The sequence below is a fragment of the Eublepharis macularius genome, chromosome 5, assembly GCF_028583425.1.
Source record: "Eublepharis macularius isolate TG4126 chromosome 5, MPM_Emac_v1.0, whole genome shotgun sequence".
NCBI lineage: Eukaryota > Metazoa > Chordata > Lepidosauria > Squamata > Eublepharidae > Eublepharis > Eublepharis macularius.
Genome location: NC_072794.1, coordinates 75192955 through 75212711, shown reverse-complemented (window position 1 = coordinate 75212711; position 19757 = coordinate 75192955). Strand labels below are relative to the sequence as shown.

Genomic DNA, 19757 nt, shown 5'->3' with positions numbered 1-19757 from the left:
GAAGAGAACTTGATTCTCGAAAGCTTATGCTACAATAAAATTGGTTAGTCTTAAAGGTGCTACTGGACTCTTTTTGATTTTGCTACCACAGACTAACACGGCTAACTCCTCTGCATCAATAATAACAGTTAGTCACTTTTTCCTTCTGGTGTTACTCATTACTGAGGAACTTGACTCTGTCAACCAGGGCGGCTTTAAATGCATTTTGCAAACCATTTTTGCAAACCACTTTACAGTTAGCTATACAGTATAAAAGTAGGTAGCATTTTTTGTTGTCCTATAGTGCTTTAGATAGAATCTTCACTACACTTGGCATATTTCTAAGACATAAAACCAGTAAGTTTTTATTCCAAAATTCTAGTTTAATGCTTAGGCCATATGTTCACTGTATTAACAGCATTATCATTTGAATAAAATAAAATAAATTCCAGTATTATAACCTAAATGTGGGCAAGATGTAAAAGTAAAATATTCCTCTGATATTCCAGTGTTCTCCAGTTAACCTATTCTCTTTAATTTCTATGTAGACTTTTTACTACTACTACAGAGATTTAAAGTTTGCCTATAATCAATGTTTGATTTTGCCAACCTTTTTTTTCTACTGTAAATATCTCTAGAGTAAAGACTTCTGGCATCAATTAAAATTATTTTTGGCATATTATGACTGTTTCAGTCTTAAGGGTGAGAAACATCAGAAACATAAATAAGACTAAATGATTTTTTTTTTAAATTGTATTATGTTGCTGTAGCATAGTGGTCAAGTGGTCAGGCTACAAATCAGCACTCTGCTGGTTTGAATTCCACTATGCCCATGAGTTTAGTAGATGGTCTTGGGTAAGCCCCTCCTCTCAGCCCCAGCTCCCCAGCTGTATTGTGGGGATAATAATAATACTGACTTTGTTCATTAATCTGTCTAGAAAGGTGGCATGTAAGCACAGTTATTATAAACATAGTTATTATTAAATATTTACATACCACATTTCTGGAGATACTGTGCTAGTCCAGCATCAGGTCCTGTGCTAAGTGTTTATGTGATGTACCGAATCTTAGGGTGAGTTTTCCTAATATATTTTTACAGAGAAATGTCATAATGAAGAAAAAAAATCATGTAATTCTCATTTGCTTATTCTTCTTGTTTATAAATGTATTAACATGTGATAAAACAGGCATGGCTGGGGATAACCCAGATGAAATACACTTAATATTCTATGGATACCTTTAAAGTGTTATTATCTTTAATTCACTGTGTGTGTGGTGAATTTCTAAAAATAAGTGAGCAAGACAGAATTAATAGGGCTTTTTTTTGTTTTATGGTGAAACTTTGCTATCATAAATTGTAAATAATACAGGCCTGGGGAAAGTTATCAATATCAAGACAAGTATGATGGAACCTGAAGTGGAACAGTTACTAGCAACAGCAAGCAAAAACAGTGGCTGTGAAGGAAAAATGCAAGCAGTCTTTGCATAAGTTTATCAGGTACTAATCTACCATTGCAACTTACAGGTGTTAACATGGCCTATTCCCACTTAGGAAGTGTGAATCTTCCTAAATATTTTTAATGGAAACAGTTCATAGATTGCTTTTTCAAGAGAAAAAACTATAAGAAGAACATCATAGGGGACATTTCTCCCAGTCACTAACTTCTCAGTCTCTGACACTTCTTCTACCATTTAAAAAGCAAACAATTTCAATGAGTTGTCAACTTGCATCAAGATTTAGCCTGTACTGCTCTGTTAACTATTTTTATTTAGGGCACTGTGGTCTCCAAATATTTGCATTATTAGATGATTTACACCGTGTTGATGAAAATTGTTTCTGGGCACACTTTGTTTGAATCATATGTTCTGGAATCTCTTTCTAGTCCTTTGTCTGCCATCACTCAACTCCTGCTTCCATACAGCCTTGCAATTACAGCCAAATGGACAACCATACATTCTCACAGAAAAATGGACTGTAAAAATTTTGTTGACGTATTCCCTGTGTGGCTGCAATGTATCTAAACTAGGGCTGCAAGGTATCCCACTACAGCAGGAGAACTCCTGTCTGGCAGCCCCAGTTCTCCACTGCTGCTCAGTGGGGGAGGGGGTGGTAAGAATCAGGCCATTGCCACAACATGACTTCCAATGTAAACCTGGAAGTGAAATCAATGCTCTATGATTCCCCTGAAACTCTATAGTAAAGCCATTTGAGGTTGCCAGGCCTGGCCTGGCAACTAGTTTGCAGGAGGGAGCAGGGACATAACAAGAGCCAAACACAGGGGGATTGGGTGAAACTCTATGGTAAAATCATAAGAGTTTGGGCCAATTCCTTGAGGGGATTGATGGCCATTTATTTTATTTTTTTGTTCCACTACCACTTAGGAGGGGGAACGGTAAAGAGGGAGAATATACTTCCTCAAGCTACTAGAAACCAACAACAGGAAAAAAGGAAGTATGCCAAGGGGTAACTCAGTACAATATTATTGTCTGTACCACACTGCAATTAACAATATATCCACATTGAGATTTCAATGATCTACAGCAGTCCAAAATACATGCATGGAGAGAGAATAAATTCCAATATAGTAGAGTTCTCTTGAAATTTACTTATAGCGCCCGAAGGTACACAGTTCCAAAAAAGTCCAGAATATAGCTGGTTGATAACATCCAAAGGTTGCAAGGTTGCAAAAACCAGGTGGCAAAACAGGTGGCAACGAGCTACACCGGTCTCATTCCTTTCGGCTCGTTTCAGAAATGGTCCTTCGTCAGGCCACAGTTATCCTACAATTCATATTAAAAAATGTCAATATCAATCCATTTAGGAGTATCCCGGTAGTTTCATATCTCCAGCCATACTTACTATTTCATCAGGCGAAATTCGTGTAGAGAGTCAACTATCAAACAATATCAAATGCTGAAATCAGCTACCATATAAGGTGAACGGGGCACGCACTTCATCAGTTAAATACAAAAGCTCAAGGCTAATTATCAATTAACATCACATTATTTCATTTAAAGGGACTTGACTACCAGATATATTGCACTTTCCCCAGGCCCATTTCTGTGTTCAATTTACACCAGCAAGGCTAAACATGAATTGTACATGAATCTATACTAAGGAACTTGACTAATAAATACATTGCACTTTTCCCAGAACCGTTTCTATATTCAATTATCTCACACGCAACCAATATAGATTATACATCAGGGTGGCTCTAAAATCCGTGGGAGAGTAACCATCCAACCAATTACATCACCAAACTACACAAAGTCACTACATTTAAAGAGGTATATCTGATGAATACATTGCACTTTCCCCATTGCACTTTCCCCATTACAAGGCAGAAAACCAAAAATAATTTCAACCAGAGGGAAACAATTTTGTGGGGGGGGGGGGGAAGCCCAGTTTAAAGAAACACCGAATAATCAATGTCGTTATTCAGACCCTCTGGTAACATAGTATGTAATTTAAAAATCCACCTTATTTCAGCCTGTAAGAGAAGGCGTTTATTAAAACCAGTTCTCTTTATCACCTCCAAGACAAAGTACCTAAAAGTTCTATCAGTTCCATGTCTATTCCGAAGATGTTGATAAAGGGGCGTATCTTCACTCTGATTTCTGACCCTCGATATATGTTCTTGTATGCGTAAACGCACTGGGCGGCTAGTACAGCCTACATATGATAATGGACAACTGCATTGCAAGAGATACACTACATTGTTAGTGTTGCATGTAGAGAAGTCCCGAGGTGTTATAGGGTGCCGTAGACTGGGGAGTCTCATCTTCCTGAGGTCTACGCAGAGGGCGCACACACTACAATGCCCGCATGGAAAGTGTCCAAACGGTAAATTGTGTTGTTTAATCGGACTCAAAAGATCCGAGTGTACTAAGAGGTCCTTTAAGCTCTTGGTCCGACGGTATCCTATTTTGGGCGGAGTTGCACAACCTGGAATATCTAAAAGGACCCGCCAGTATTTTCTGATGATTCGCACTATAGGTTCGGCCAGGGGAGAGTGGTCAATTGCCCAGGTGATACCCGTTCTCTCTGTATCGCGTTGCCTGTAAGATAGCAATTGTGAGCGGAGCGAGCGATCTGCTCTTTGTTTGGCCCGGGAGATCACCCAAGATGGGTATCCCCGCGCCTTGAAATCATTTGCCATTCTACTAGCTTCTTCCTGATAATGACATTGAAAGGAAGCATTCCTTTTAATACGCAGAAATTGCCCCACCGGGATGTTCTTTTTGAGAACCGTTCGGTGGTAGGAATTATACTGTAGATAGGCTGCCCTATCTGTAGGTTTCCTAAAGGGCCTCACTCCTAATGACATGGCTGACCTCTTAAACACCACCACATCCAGGAAAGGGATGCTATCCCCACTTCCCTGATGTGTAAATCGTATATTTTCATCCAAGTTATTTAGCCATTGTACAAAACTCTCCACTGCTGCAGGAGTGCGCATTATGCAAAAAATGTCATCTATGTATCTCTTTATGCAAATAATCTGTTCCAAGAATGGATTAATTTCAGGGTCATATAGATACTTGTTTTCCAGAGACGCCATAAACAGAATTGCAATACTTGGGGCCGCGGGGCATCCCATCGCGACCCCTTTAATTTGATAGAAAAATTGGTTCTCAAATCTAAAATAGTTTTTTTCAGTAATGAGGTCCAAAAAATCCAAAAGAAAACTGGTCGGGGGAAAGGGGGTGGGCCGCATGTTCAATATCCCTTCTATTACTGTCCTAGCCTCACAATGGGGAATTGAAGTGTAAAGTGACTGAACATCTAAAGTTAACAGGTAAGCCTCTGGTGGAACTTCCATATCCTCTATTAATTTAATGAAATCGGTGGTATCCTTTATAAAAGACTTAACTGTCGTCACGAAAGGTTGTAGAAAGCTATCTAAATAGATCGCCAGCGGTTCCAGGACCGAGTCACACGCGGAAATGATCGGACGTCCGGGGGGAGGACGCCCTGGTTTGTGAATTTTGGGCAGGCAATAGAAGACCGGCACCCGTGGGTCTTGGTTAAATAAAGCCTGATGTAACGATTGGGATATAACATTATTAGCCAATCCATTATCCAGTAATATTTTTATAATCCTCTGAATCTCTATCGTGGGATCATGATCAATCGGGGTATAATACTCCCGGTCTGAAAGTTGTCGTAGGACCTCCTGTCGGTAGTCCTCTCTATCCAACAGGACAATCCCTCCCCCTTTGTCTGCCGGTTTTATAATAATTCCCTCGTCTTTTTGTAAAGACTGCAAAGCTGTCCACTCAGGTCTAGTCAAATTCTGCCGCGTTCTTTCAGGCTGGCTCTCCACCTTTGCTACCTCCTTAAGTACTAGTCTCTCAAATGTCTCTAGTTGGGTGTCTGTCACTTGTGGGGTAAAGGTGGATCTACTCTTCAACCCAACACATAAAGAGCCCGAGGGAGTGTTGCCAAAATACTTTTTTAATTTTAGCTGACGAAAAAGTTTGTACAAATCAATCCTAGTATTAAGAGCGTTGTATCTAGGGCGAGGAACGAAGCCCAATCCTTTGTTCAGAACCTGCATTTCCAAATCCGTGAGTGGCCGGCTGGATAAGTTAAAAACTATGTTCTGTATCTGCCTCTGCGCGAGAGATGGCCCCTCGCTAAAAAAGTGCGTCTTGGGGGCTGATTAGGTATCGTTCGGTTCCTAAGGGTCCGTCCCTCGTCACCCGATTGATCTGTATCTGAGGGATCAGTGGTATCAAAATCAGTCGTTCCTGGAATCGAAGGGGCCCAAGTAACACGTTTTTTAGGGGTCCGTTCCTTCCAATTATAAATATTACCATTGGAATAGTCATGTCTATCCCTATTAAGTTTCTTTAACTTTAAGTCCTTGAGCTTAGTTTCACATTCCTTTATAAGTCTCCCTATTTCATTAGATCTAGCCTTAAACTCCTCCTCAGAAAATTTAGTTTTAAGTTCAGTCTCTACCTGCTCGATGTCCAATCCCACTTCATCTTTTTCTTGCGCGATGCGCTCAATTAACAATAGCATGAGATCAAACGAGCACTTATTCAAAATTTGAGCCCACTTCTTCTTAAAGGACTCGTCATTCGTATACATCCCTGGGGGTTTGTGTAATCGTAAACCTCTAGGGATGATATTTTCTTTACTATATTCTATCAGGGAGGAAGCATGGAGGGTCAGCTTGGTAAATTTAGTGCGTTGTTCCAAATACAGGTCCCAATCTTGGGACGGCGTGACCCCTCGTCCTTCCGAAAGCGAAGGAAACATAGACAAGATTCTCTCTCGTTCATCAGTAGAAAAGGCAAAAATGTCTCTATATTCCATCAAGTTCTCCCGGCAACACAAAGGAGGGGGAACGGTAAAGAGGGAGAATATACTTCCTCAAGCTACTAGAAACCAACAACAGGAAAAAAGGAAGTATGCCAAGGGGTAACTCAGTACAATATTATTGTCTGTACCACACTGCAATTAACAATATATCCACATTGAGATTTCAATGATCTACAGCAGTCCAAAATACATGCATGGAGAGAGAATAAATTCCAATATAGTAGAGTTCTCTTGAAATTTACTTATAGCGCCCGAAGGTACACAGTTCCAAAAAAGTCCAGAATATAGCTGGTTGATAACATCCAAAGGTTGCAAGGTTGCAAAAACCAGGTGGCAAAACAGGTGGCAACGAGCTACACTGGTCTCATTCCTTTCGGCTCGTTTCAGAAATGGTCCTTCGTCAGGCCACAGTTATCCTACAATTCATATTAAAAAATGTCAATATCAATCCATTTAGGAGTATCCCGGTAGTTTCATATCTCCAGCCATACTTACTATTTCATCAGGCGAAATTCGTGTAGAGAGTCAACTATCAAACAATATCAAATGCTGAAATCAGCTACCATATAAGGTGAACGGGGCACGCACTTCATCAGTTAAATACAAAAGCTCAAGGCTAATTATCAATTAACATCACATTATTTCATTTAAAGGGACTTGACTACCAGATATATTGCACTTTCCCCAGGCCCATTTCTGTGTTCAATTTACACCAGCAAGGCTAAACATGAATTGTACATGAATCTATACTAAGGAACTTGACTAATAAATACATTGCACTTTTCCCAGAACCGTTTCTATATTCAATTATCTCACACGCAACCAATATAGATTATACATCAGGGTGGCTCTAAAATCCGTGGGAGAGTAACCATCCAACCAATTACATCACCAAACTACACAAAGTCACTACATTTAAAGAGGTATATCTGATGAATACATTGCACTTTCCCCATTGCACTTTCCCCATTACAAGGCAGAAAACCAAAAATAATTTCAACCAGAGGGAAACAATTTTGTGGGGGGGGGGAAGCCCAGTTTAAAGAAACACCGAATAATCAATGTCGTTATTCAGACCCTCTGGTAACATAGTATGTAATTTAAAAATCCACCTTATTTCAGCCTGTAAGAGAAGGCGTTTATTAAAACCAGTTCTCTTTATCACCTCCAAGACAAAGTACCTAAAAGTTCTATCAGTTCCATGTCTATTCCGAAGATGTTGATAAAGGGGCGTATCTTCACTCTGATTTCTGACCCTCGATATATGTTCTTGTATGCGTAAACGCACTGGGCGGCTAGTACAGCCTACATATGATAATGGACAACTGCATTGCAAGAGATACACTACATTGTTAGTGTTGCATGTAGAGAAGTCCCGAGGTGTTATAGGGTGCCGTAGACTGGGGAGTCTCATCTTCCTGAGGTCTACGCAGAGGGCGCACACACTACAATGCCCGCATGGAAAGTGTCCAAACGGTAAATTGTGTTGTTTAATCGGACTCAAAAGATCCGAGTGTACTAAGAGGTCCTTTAAGCTCTTGGTCCGACGGTATCCTATTTTGGGCGGAGTTGCACAACCTGGAATATCTAAAAGGACCCGCCAGTATTTTCTGATGATTCGCACTATAGGTTCGGCCAGGGGAGAGTGGTCAATTGCCCAGGTGATACCCGTTCTCTCTGTATCGCGTTGCCTGTAAGATAGCAATTGTGAGCGGAGCGAGCGATCTGCTCTTTGTTTGGCCCGGGAGATCACCCAAGATGGGTATCCCCGCGCCTTGAAATCATTTGCCATTCTACTAGCTTCTTCCTGATAATGACATTGAAAGGAAGCATTCCTTTTAATACGCAGAAATTGCCCCACCGGGATGTTCTTTTTGAGAACCGTTCGGTGGTAGGAATTATACTGTAGATAGGCTGCCCTATCTGTAGGTTTCCTAAAGGGCCTCACTCCTAATGACATGGCTGACCTCTTAAACACCACCACATCCAGGAAAGGGATGCTATCCCCACTTCCCTGATGTGTAAATCGTATATTTTCATCCAAGTTATTTAGCCATTGTACAAAACTCTCCACTGCTGCAGGAGTGCGCATTATGCAAAAAATGTCATCTATGTATCTCTTTATGCAAATAATCTGTTCCAAGAATGGATTAATTTCAGGGTCATATAGATACTTGTTTTCCAGAGACGCCATAAACAGAATTGCAATACTTGTATTCATCAGATATACCTCTTTAAATGTAGTGACTTTGTGTAGTTTGGTGATGTAATTGGTTGGATGGTTACTCTCCCACGGATTTTAGAGCCACCCTGATGTATAATCTATATTGGTTGCGTGTGAGATAATTGAATATAGAAACGGTTCTGGGAAAAGTGCAATGTATTTATTAGTCAAGTTCCTTAGTATAGATTCATGTACAATTCATGTTTAGCCTTGCTGGTGTAAATTGAACACAGAAATGGGCCTGGGGAAAGTGCAATATATCTGGTAGTCAAGTCCCTTTAAATGAAATAATGTGATGTTAATTGATAATTAGCCTTGAGCTTTTGTATTTAACTGATGAAGTGCGTGCCCCGTTCACCTTATATGGTAGCTGATTTCAGCATTTGATATTGTTTGATAGTTGACTCTCTACACGAATTTCGCCTGATGAAATAGTAAGTATGGCTGGAGATATGAAACTACCGGGATACTCCTAAATGGATTGATATTGACATTTTTTAATATGAATTGTAGGATAACTGTGGCCTGACGAAGGACCATTTCTGAAACGAGCCGAAAGGAATGAGACCGGTGTAGCTCGTTGCCACCTGTTTTGCCACCTGGTTTTTGCAACCTTGCAACCTTTGGATGTTATCAACCAGCTATATTCTGGACTTTTTTGGAACTGTGTACCTTCGGGCGCTATAAGTAAATTTCAAGAGAACTCTACTATATTGGAATTTATTCTCTCTCCATGCATGTATTTTGGACTGCTGTAGATCATTGAAATCTCAATGTGGATATATTGTTAATTGCAGTGTGGTACAGACAATAATATTGTACTGAGTTACCCCTTGGCATACTTCCTTTTTTCCTGTTGTTGGTTTCCACTACCACTTAGAGCAGGAGTGGGAAACACCCACTGGGGATGGGGAATACCCTGCTCCCACTGGAGGACTGACAGCCCTAAAGGCCATAGAGTTTGGGGGAATCCTATGGCATTGCTCTGTTGTGATGACATCACTTTAGGGTTCATGCCAGCAGAAATGTGGCATTGGTACAATGCTTGTTTGCATGCCCCAGCCCCGTAAAGTTCCTGCTGGGTGCTAGCACTGGGCTGGCAACCTTAATTCATAAATTTAGTAATATTACACTTTAACTAATCACCATCAAGTTTTGCTGCTACAAGTACTGTACAATATAGATGGTATCTTTGGCATAATTTCTGAAAATGTCTGTAGATAGCCTCAAAGAATATTCACTTCAGATTCAACTTGTGTTTAGAAGAAAAGCTGAAATTGGCCTCCTGCTCCCCAAATGCATCCTGCTTAACACATTAGCGTGGCAATGTTTAGGGGCTGTGCATAGCAACCCATAAAATTAGGCCAATATTTTAAAAATAATAGCATTGGAGTCAAAGTATATGCTGACCTGTATCCAGCCACACAGTTCCTATGACAGAACAGCATTTCTGCTTGTAGAAGAGGGGGTGGTTATACACAGACATATACACATACACATATATAGTGCAGATGCCCATTTACGCTGACCTGCAAGAATAAAATTCTAGTGGGCTCAGCTGCAGCATGAAAAAGACATGAGAAACTCCCGTTCTGTGAAGGCTGTGGGTGGTTAGATGTCCACCGTTGTCGTTCAAGAAGGTGACCATAGGAAAGTGAAGAAGTGAGCAATTTCTGCAGTGAGATTCATTTTAACTTCCTAACCATGTTAAGCTTAATAAATGATATCTGTAGCATAATGAAGACCTTGGTTTAAATTCCATTTTTATGTCATCCAGAAGATGCTTATTAAAATTGGTGAAATAGATGCGATTTATAACAATGAATTCTTTCTGTTAGACTCAGAAATGCATTTTCAGCTCTGGATGCTTATCGTGTGGTCAGTTTTAGGTGACTGCCTCTCCAGTGAGGCAAGATAGATAGCATCCTCTGCATGTTTTCTGGGGAGATTCCCATAACTGTGGTTGCCATTGCAACCAGCCCAGCAGCCCATATTTCTTGTGGTATCAAAACTGACCAGATTATCAAGGTACAATTCTATGTTAAGGTGCCACTTGTATGACTGTGTGTGATAGTATCATTTGAATGACTGTGCAGAAGTGTTGGTATGAATAATCTCTACTAATAGCACCATGCTGGATCATTATTTTGTTGTTTGCTGAATACGTACACCATGTCAAAAAAGTAGGCTTATTTCTACTGGTTGGCATTGAACTGGGTTCTACTAATCGTTGGCAAAGTGTTTGTAGAGTACACCACCACTCCATCCACCATAGGACCCATGCACACTTACTTATTATATCCTGTGTAGATTCTGCAATGGACATTTCCAGAGTATTGTAGTTTTGAGACTTTTAAGATGTAAAACATAGGCTTATACTTTTCTAGCTCTATGAAAAACTCCTGGAAGAAGAAAGAGGGAGGCATAATAGATTGTGGGTTTTAGCAAGGTTAGTTATAATACAATCATTTACATTAAACTGGAATCTGTAATCATACAGCTGCAGGTACCTTTTTTGTTATAATCTCAATTCAGTTATTTACTGGAAAATGACTCTTCTATATTATGTATGCAAGACACTACTGCATTGTTGCATCTTCTTGCAGGTTTTGTCTGTCCAAAGCATCATTTGGACAATGAATTAAAAGCAGATTTCTTGTGGGGCTTTGCCCTGGAAGCCTGTCACACACACACACCATCCTTATGCTGTCTGTTAATAATTATAAGCGTAATAAAAATCCCTCTGAATGGCTGATATTTTTTAAAAGCCTGAAATAGAAACTATTATTCAAAAGGTCAAAATCCTGCTGCAAGGCAAAATTGTTCAAATTCTCTCTTTCCCCCTCCTTTCTTTCTAACTATACATAAAGAGGTAAAGCGAACGATATAAACCCACTATAATATAGGTTTCCTTTCTCACAGTTACCCTGTAAACTAATCTGAATGTCCTTTGTCTCATGTTCCTGGTTTTTCTCTCAGCTGTGAGACCTAAAAATACATCTTCAGAAATAAAGTTTAGAAACCAGTACTTTGAAGTCGACTCATTTTTGACAGAGGGAAATTGGTGGCAAGTCTGGGAAAGAGTATCTCTATGCATCTGCAGAGTAATGTTAAAGAGCTACAGGTCAGTATATGATTTTTAGGCAGGTTTAGGCTTGACTTTCAGCCACTTGGCACTAGAACTGCTTTTTAAAACTTTGCTTTTCTTGCTCAGTCACCCCCGTTCTTTCTTAATTTCTCAGTTTAAAGTTCGCACAGTTTAAAATTTTCTTCTGGGTCTTGAGTACAATCTGGTAATTGCATGCATGAGAGAGTAAATGAACAGTAGACACGTGGTGGTAAAGCATCATGACATAAAGGCAGACGAAACCATTAATATTCAAAAGATCTTGCTTTTGTCCTACCGCTCTATCTGTGGAATGCCATGTTAGAATTGCATAAAGGGTAGGTGGGGTGCCATTAGCTGGAAGCATCAAAGTCCCATGTTTGGAAGGGTATGTGGAAGCAAATGAAAGGGAGGATGTGGTAGGGCCACTATTAGAGAAACTATCATCAATTTCAACTTGATTTTGAGTAATTATGGGCCAGTATAATCTAATATACCATACTTGGGAAGGTAATAGAACAGATGATGACTACAGGCCCTCTCAGGGCCCTCACATAGGGTTCCCAGGTACTCACTGGTGGTAGGCAAACTCCCAGGTGTTTGCACCCTTGCCTGCTGATCCTCCAGTGATTGGTGGGAGGTGGCAAGCCCCTGGAGGTTTCCCATCACCAGCAGGCACCCCAGTACATGAACGGGGCGCACGCTCCCAAAGGGTGTAATGACGTCAGTCCCAAAAGTGAGGTCATTGCACCAGCTGCAGGAGCACTCCCGCACTTCATTTGGGGCTGATTTTGGCCCCAAGCAGGCTGAATTGGCCTCACAGAGAGCGCAGGAGCATTCCTGGGGCTGGTACAACAAAATCACTTCCCGGAGTGATGTCATCGTTCAGGCACTGGAGCGTACACGTGCGCAAAGTGCGCACACAGAAAGGAGCATGCTGCTGGCACAAGGTAAGTGCCAGGTCCCCCCTGCCACTGGGAGTGTATAGGGACCTGGCAACCCTACTGCCACATGGGGGGGTACACTTTACTGGGACCTAGAGGTTCAGAGAGGTCCAGCTCAGACTGCAATTCCCATTATCATGAGGGGGGGAAATTAAATAAATTGTTGATAGGGTTTGGGGAGCTGAGGGGCCTCATCAGGGTATAATGCCATAGAGTCCACCCTCCAAAGCCACTATTTTCTCCAGGTAAGGTTGCCAGGGACCCCTCACCTCCCATCAGGAGGGTGGAATACCTGGCATTTACCTTGTGCAGAGCACGATGTCTTCTTTTGCACGCACCCCAGAGGCGACAAGATGACGTCACTTTTGGAAATGACGTCACCACGCCGGCTGCGCAAGCACTCCTGCAATCTGCACAGGTCTGATTCAGTCTATTTGGGCCGCAAATCAGCCCAAAACAAAGCACAGAAATGCTCCTGTGGGCAGCACAATGACACTTCCAAGTGATGTCACCATGCCAATTGGGAATGCGTATGTGGCGCATACTCCTGAGGAGCCTGACGGTGGCAGGCAACCTCCAGGAATATGTTCCCTCCCACTGATCGCTGGGCAATCGGCGGACAAGTGGGCAAATCTGTGGGAGTTTGCCTGCCAGCAGTGGGCACCTGGGAAACTTATCTCCAGGGGAACTGATTTCTGTGGTCTGGAAATCAGTCATAATTCTGGGAGCTCACCTGGAGGGTGGGAACCCTAACTATAGATGATGTTGAATATACTTATAGAAACTTATCTCCTTGTATATATGTATCTATTGTCCATATCTCTTGTGAAATTTGCTGGAGCCAATCAGAAACAGTGTTACAGCAGCAATCTGAATCAACATACTGAAATGGTGAACCTCCTGGGTCTTTCATATCAAGAACTAAGAGTCCCAGAATTCCTTTTGCATAGGCAGGAGAGAAGGACACATGGTGGGAAGGGCAAAGCAAAGCACTGTAAGGCAGTGGGAGCAAGAGCTGTTGCTTCTTCTGGTAGGACTTGTGGGCCCAAAATATATGTATCTAATGCACTCACAGTCACAAACACATGCTCCCTGCTACTATGCCTGGTGGTGGCTATAAATACAAATCAGGCACCCCAAAATGTAAGGAAGTAAAAGAAAGGGAACAAAAAGAAATCTAAAGGAAATGAATATACTCTCCAGTTTTCCCAGTAACTAGGGAAGCATATGAACAAAATGAAGATGAAAATTATTTCAATATAGAGATGTCTGTGGCAACTAAAAAGAGTCCCGTGGTGCAGAGTGGTAAGCTGCAGTACTGCAGCCCAAGCTCTGCTCGTGACCTGAGTTCCATCCTGGCGGAAGCCAGGTTCAAATAGCTGGCTCAAGGTTGAATCAGCCATCTATCCAAGGTCGGTAAAATGAGTACCTAGTTTCCTGGGGGAAAAGTGTAGATGACTGGGGAAGGCAATAGCAAATCACCCCATAAAAAATCTGCCAAGAAAACATCGTGATGCAATGGACCCCCATGGGTCAATAATGACTAGAGATGGGCACGAACAGAAAAAAACCAAACATGATGTTAGCCGTTCATTGCCATCCACGAACAGGGACTCACGAACAACCATGAACATGGCCCTGTTCATGAACATGTTTGTGGTTAGATGTTCAGGAGGGGGGGCAGCAGGCTCTCCTCCAGCCATCATCCAAGTCAAGATCCCTATTGCACCACTCCCAGAAACCCAGCACCAGGAAAGGTACCAATAATAAATAATAGCTTGGCCTACAGCGTGGCAGCAGCCCTGGAACTTGAAGGGGTCGATCCCTATCCCGCCACACACAAAGAAAACTCAAGCTCCAATGCGCATTCTCTATCAAAATTCCAACAGCAACTGTCTCTCCACTGTCTGCAAAGTCAGAGCTGAGAGCCCCCCTCCCCCCTGCTCTTTGCTCCCTTGTTGTAACAAATTTGGAGCTCCTCACTTGAAAGAAAGACCTGCCTATCAAGCTAAATTGGGCTTAGATTGGGGTTTCCAGGGCAACAGCAGGAGTTCAGACAGAGTTCAGACAATCTCTGCCTAAATTGCCAAGGGAATTGATTTCAGGTGCCAAACTGTCTGGCTTGATGAACAGCAATGAACGAGGCTTGCAACAACCACCTGTTCACGTAGAATGGGGCCTCACAAACGGCTTGTTTGCGAACAGCAGATTGGGCTGTTCATGGCTTTTTTTTTGTTCGTATTGCTGTTCGTGCCCATCTCTAGTAATGACTCAGTGCTTGCACAGGGGACTACCTTTACCTTTACCTGTGGCAACTAATTTTCAGAGAAGTGCACATAACCCTACAGATTATTTGCACATTGCCAATGACTGAGGCAGAAGCTGAAAGAAATTTCAGCAAGCTAACACTCATCAAAAGCTACAGGTATTCTTCAAGGGAGCAAGAATAGTTAAGCCACTTAGCCATTTTGTCTATTGAGAGTGAACTTGCAAGAGAAATTGACTGGGGGGGTGGGGCTAGTTCATGATTTTGGAATGAAAAAGGACAGAAAAATAGTTAATTGGACTAATATTTGAAGCCTTGGACTGTGGGCACTCTGGCATAAAACAGTCCAGACTCATTTTGGTCCTCCTTCAAGCCTGGTTTTAGAATCATCTGCTGCACTTCCAGAGATGAATGACCTTCCTGGAAGGACTAGCAATGGAATTCCAACCCTGCTTATTCCCCTGGGCCTCTTGGAAGTATTCATTATCATAGGACATGGCATCCAGTGTCTACACATTCAAAGGTTTAAGGGCTCTTTAGTGTTCTTAATAAGGGGCGATATCTATTCATTTCATGTCTGCTGATTCTTTTGTGTTCTGTGTGTGCACTGACACACACCCCCGGAATAAATATTTTGGGAGCTATTGGGGCTGCAGCAGGAGTGGGGAATTGGCAGAAATCACTACCCCCACCTAAAATTTTCATGCCCTGAATTCTTGGGAATATCTGGTTAAATGCAGACTGGTATCCTTCTATTTCATCTTGCAGGATTGATAATTGGAGTGTTATGTTTCCATTCCTGCCTGTTGGGAAGGATGCCAAAATTGGTGCTAAGGAAGCATTATTGTGCTTCATGGGAATTGTTTCTGTAGATTGCTACACGATTTGATCTTCTATACTGCTTAAAATGTATGGGAATCCATTGGGAGAGGGCACTGTTGTCTTTCCTCCTCTAATCCTGCTGAGGTCTCTTAATGAATGTCTGGAGGTAGCAATCAGTTGGATCAGAGCTAATGGAAATCAGGGCAAATTAGATGTTCTTCATGTCAGGTTTTAGGAGAGCAATTTGCAACTTTTCTGGGCGTGGTTTGCTACATGGCCTAGAGGCAAATCTGGCCAGGAGTGCCTTTTTCCAGCTATGCTTTACCGTGCCAGCTGTGCCTATCCTGAAGATCTGGCCACTGTGATGCCTACTGTAGTAACATTAGAGTTTGACTACTTGATCGGCTTTATGTAGCGCTGCCTATGAAGAGTGTATGGAAACTAACTGATCCAAAATGTGTTGAAAAGGCTGTTAATAGACATTGGCCACAGAGCACATAAAACATATGTTAAATTTGTATTGCTTTACAATATGCATTACGGTATTGTTGGGCCCCAGCCAAAGTATAAATTCATAGCCCTTTTTCCTTACCTTTAAGTAGAAGCAACTGGAAACATGTCACAGGTTGGGATTGGGAAAACTTCCTTCCATTATAGATTCTTTTCAACACTGTGGCAAATTTAACAGAATTATGACATCAAAGAGGACTAAAAATAACTAATCAATGAGTAACAGCATATCAAATTTTTAAGTTAAATATCTGTTTCTCACAATTGTCTAAACTTAGTCTGAAGTAATTCTGATGCAATAAGTAATGGCTCCTATTTAGATATACATTGTGATTGTTTGACATTAGTCTTGGAAGAATATGGTCAATATCCAGTTCTCACTTGCCTAGAAAGGCGCTCTGACCATGCTGCTGATAACACCCTCTTTTTCATTACTTCACCTACTCTGAGCTGTAAAATTAAAAGTGGTGAAGAGACTGGGTAGCAGGCATTCTTCTCTGAAAGCACTAGCTAAGATTCTTGGTTGGTCATATAAAGTCACTTTATGAAGAGTCAGAGCAGGGCCTCTTTGCTTTCTTTTGTCCAAGATTCAGCTCCATAGAATGGAAATGCTCGCTTACTATTTTATGAGCTTAGCTTATTAGTGAAGGAAGTAAACATGGTTTAAGTTGCACTGAATATTTCTCCAGTGCTGCTAGGGCTTAGGCCTGGAACATTGATTTTATTTCTGTGCATGGCATTATTACCCTGTCTGTTCTCCAAGGAGATCAGAAAGGTAGAAGTAATAATAAAGAAGGCACTTGAGAGCATATTCCAAGTACTTTTCTTGGCAAGCAAGAAATGAATATAATTATTCATTTGTGAAGTAATTAAGGGAAGAGTTGCAAGCGTCCATGGCAGAATAGGACTTCAGAAAGGTTTCAGCTTCTGTAGCTTTTGATTTTGAAAATTAAGTATTACTGCACTGAAAGTAGACTGAAACCATTATAGTTTGTAAGGTAGCAGTGCAGGCCCGTAAAGAAGTCTAGAGGAGAGTTCAGTCCTGTTGGGTTGCTGGAGTGAGGGCTCACAAACTTTCTTCTCTCTCTAAACTTACTCTACTGTTCAGGACTCACCTCTGCATATATAATGTACATTTTTCACTTTATCACCACTAGTACTTTTTTTTTACATATTTCATTGTCTTAACAATTATACACTGCCTGCAATCATGTGCAGAGTTTTTCTTCCTGAGCACTTATAACCAGTCGTGACAATTCAGGTGACATGAAGGTCCCAAGACAGATCCCGTGACTCCCAAGGCAGGTCTAAACACAACCCCTTCTGTTACCTTAAGCAAAGCCCTTGTTAGGAATTAGCATCAGATACAGATGGAGTGTAGAGTTGTAATAAAAATTCCTCCCGGATTTTTCACCTCACCTCCTTTCCAGGCAGTCTTTAATAGTCTCACTAATCCAAATCAAACGAGTTTATTGTCTATAGCCATAGGCCGTCACAATTCAGTCTTTAATAGGAAAATTTCCATTTTGATATCGTTCCTTCCAGTTTTCTTTCGGAATCAGCAAGCTTGTGCACCTAACCCAGTCTGAATTGGTGTCTGGGCTGAACATGGAATATGTGATGCAATAATTAAGGAAACTATCTCCAAAGATGTACAAAATGTTCTTTCCTCATCTCTAAGAAACTGTAATAGTTTGTGTCCTCACATGCAATTAAAAGGAAAGGAAATTCAGGAGATGGAATAGCTCCGTGACTGTTTCTTACAACAGGATAGTCCATGCCATTTTTCTTTCATCACCCACTCCATACATCAACACCTGACCTTAGAAAAAAGAGAGGGGGCAAAGTATGTATGAGTGTCTTACCAAACTAGTGCTTCAGCTGAAGAACCCAGTTGTCTTCCGTACATGCCTTTTTCTCCTGTGAAGGGGTTTAGGCTTCCCTTCTTCCCTTCCCAGATTTAAGAGTCTTTTGGTGTGGGGGCAGCTGCAGAAAGGAAGGAGGAGGAAATGCCCCACTGCTATACTGTCTCCTCTACCTAAGAAATTCCCTTTGAAGTTCTAACTAGCTAGCCCATGAGCAGTTGGGAGAGGAAGGGGAAGAGAGGCTTAGCCCTATAGTTGTGCATTAAATCTTCCCAGCAATTAAGCAACTGCCCTCTAAATGGAAACAGCCACAACAGGTTGGAGATAGATAAACTGGAGGTTGGTAAAAAAAAAAAAATCAGGCCTGGTCTAGTAGACACGCAGCAGAAGGAGGGGATTGAATTTGAAGGTTTGTAATGGGCTATGATACTTCATTTTGGAGGAGGAGAGTTTCACATATTTTAATGTTTCCCAATGTAAACACTTGCTGACGTATAAAAATTAAGATGTCCAGGTAAAAGGTTCTAGACATGTTCTTTACATGCTGTACTAATTTCCACATGCAGGGAATAATTTTATGCATATGGCACTACTCTGCTAAATAAGTACCATTATTCAGGTCCAAAAGTTATGAGTTGTTTTCAGCTCATTGTTGTTCTGAATATTTGTGTTTACCAGAACACAGTAAAATGATCTTCTGCAGCCAGTAACAGCCTTTTCTGCATGTGTGCATGCATGCATGATTCAAAATTCAATGGAGCTATAAAATCTAAATTTTTGAGTAAACGGAGACTGACTTACAGGTATCCTGCAGGTGTAGGACCAGGTCAGTTGTGCTGATGGTACTTTACATCAATCTCATGTACAAAGCCAGTGGTATTTTCATCATTGGGACTGTATGATGCATTAACTGGCTATTGAAAACACTGACTTGTATGTGTAGAACCAGCGATATAGGTTGATCATGATTTTAATTACTAAAGCTAAATGTTCCTTCTAAGGTAAAAATAGCTTTAAAAATCATATGGGGCAAATCCACACGCCCTTGGCGCGTCCCGGTGTTGCGCTAAATGTTCGCTAAACACCTGGAAGTATAGCGTCTTTCTAGCGTGATTTCAGAAATCGCGCTAGAAAGATGCTATACTTCTAGGTGTTTAGCAAACATTTAGCACAACGCCAGGATGCTCCGAGGGCGTGTGGATTTGCCCATAGTGATTGTTTGTCATGATTTGCTTTCTTGTGAAAATTTAAATATGTTAATTTTTTTTATCATCCAACTTCCACAGATACTCAAAGCAGATTACACAATTTTTAAAAAAATCACCATACACTCCATATTTCTTGTACTCTTACCAGTTCACCTTCATGTCATTAATCCTCACTCATCTTTTATCAAGTGTTAAATGGTAGGCCTATTGGGAAGTGACTCATTGATATGTCTCTATGACACCTCACACAGTGGTGCTTAATAAATTATAGTACTTGGCAAATGCTCTTGGCCACAATGGGCATAACTGTAGGAAGAGTAGTTTCCCATCTATTAATACATGTTGTGGTTTATTTCACATTCAGGTTTTTTTCTTTATTACAGTGACCCTTGTATAAGAGACCTCTTGATTTGCCATTGCTGTAGTTTACATAACTTGCAAACATTTTATACAGGGATTATCACTTTACATAAATTTAGATTTGCACTCATTAGACGTA

General features: G+C 41.2%; 1 protein-coding gene across 1 annotated transcript in view; it reads left to right on the top strand.

Moving 5' to 3' along the window:
* Window positions 1-19757, top strand: part of SGIP1 (SH3GL interacting endocytic adaptor 1) — a 174280-nt gene that overhangs the window by 119103 nt on the left and 35420 nt on the right. The window lies entirely within an intron of this gene.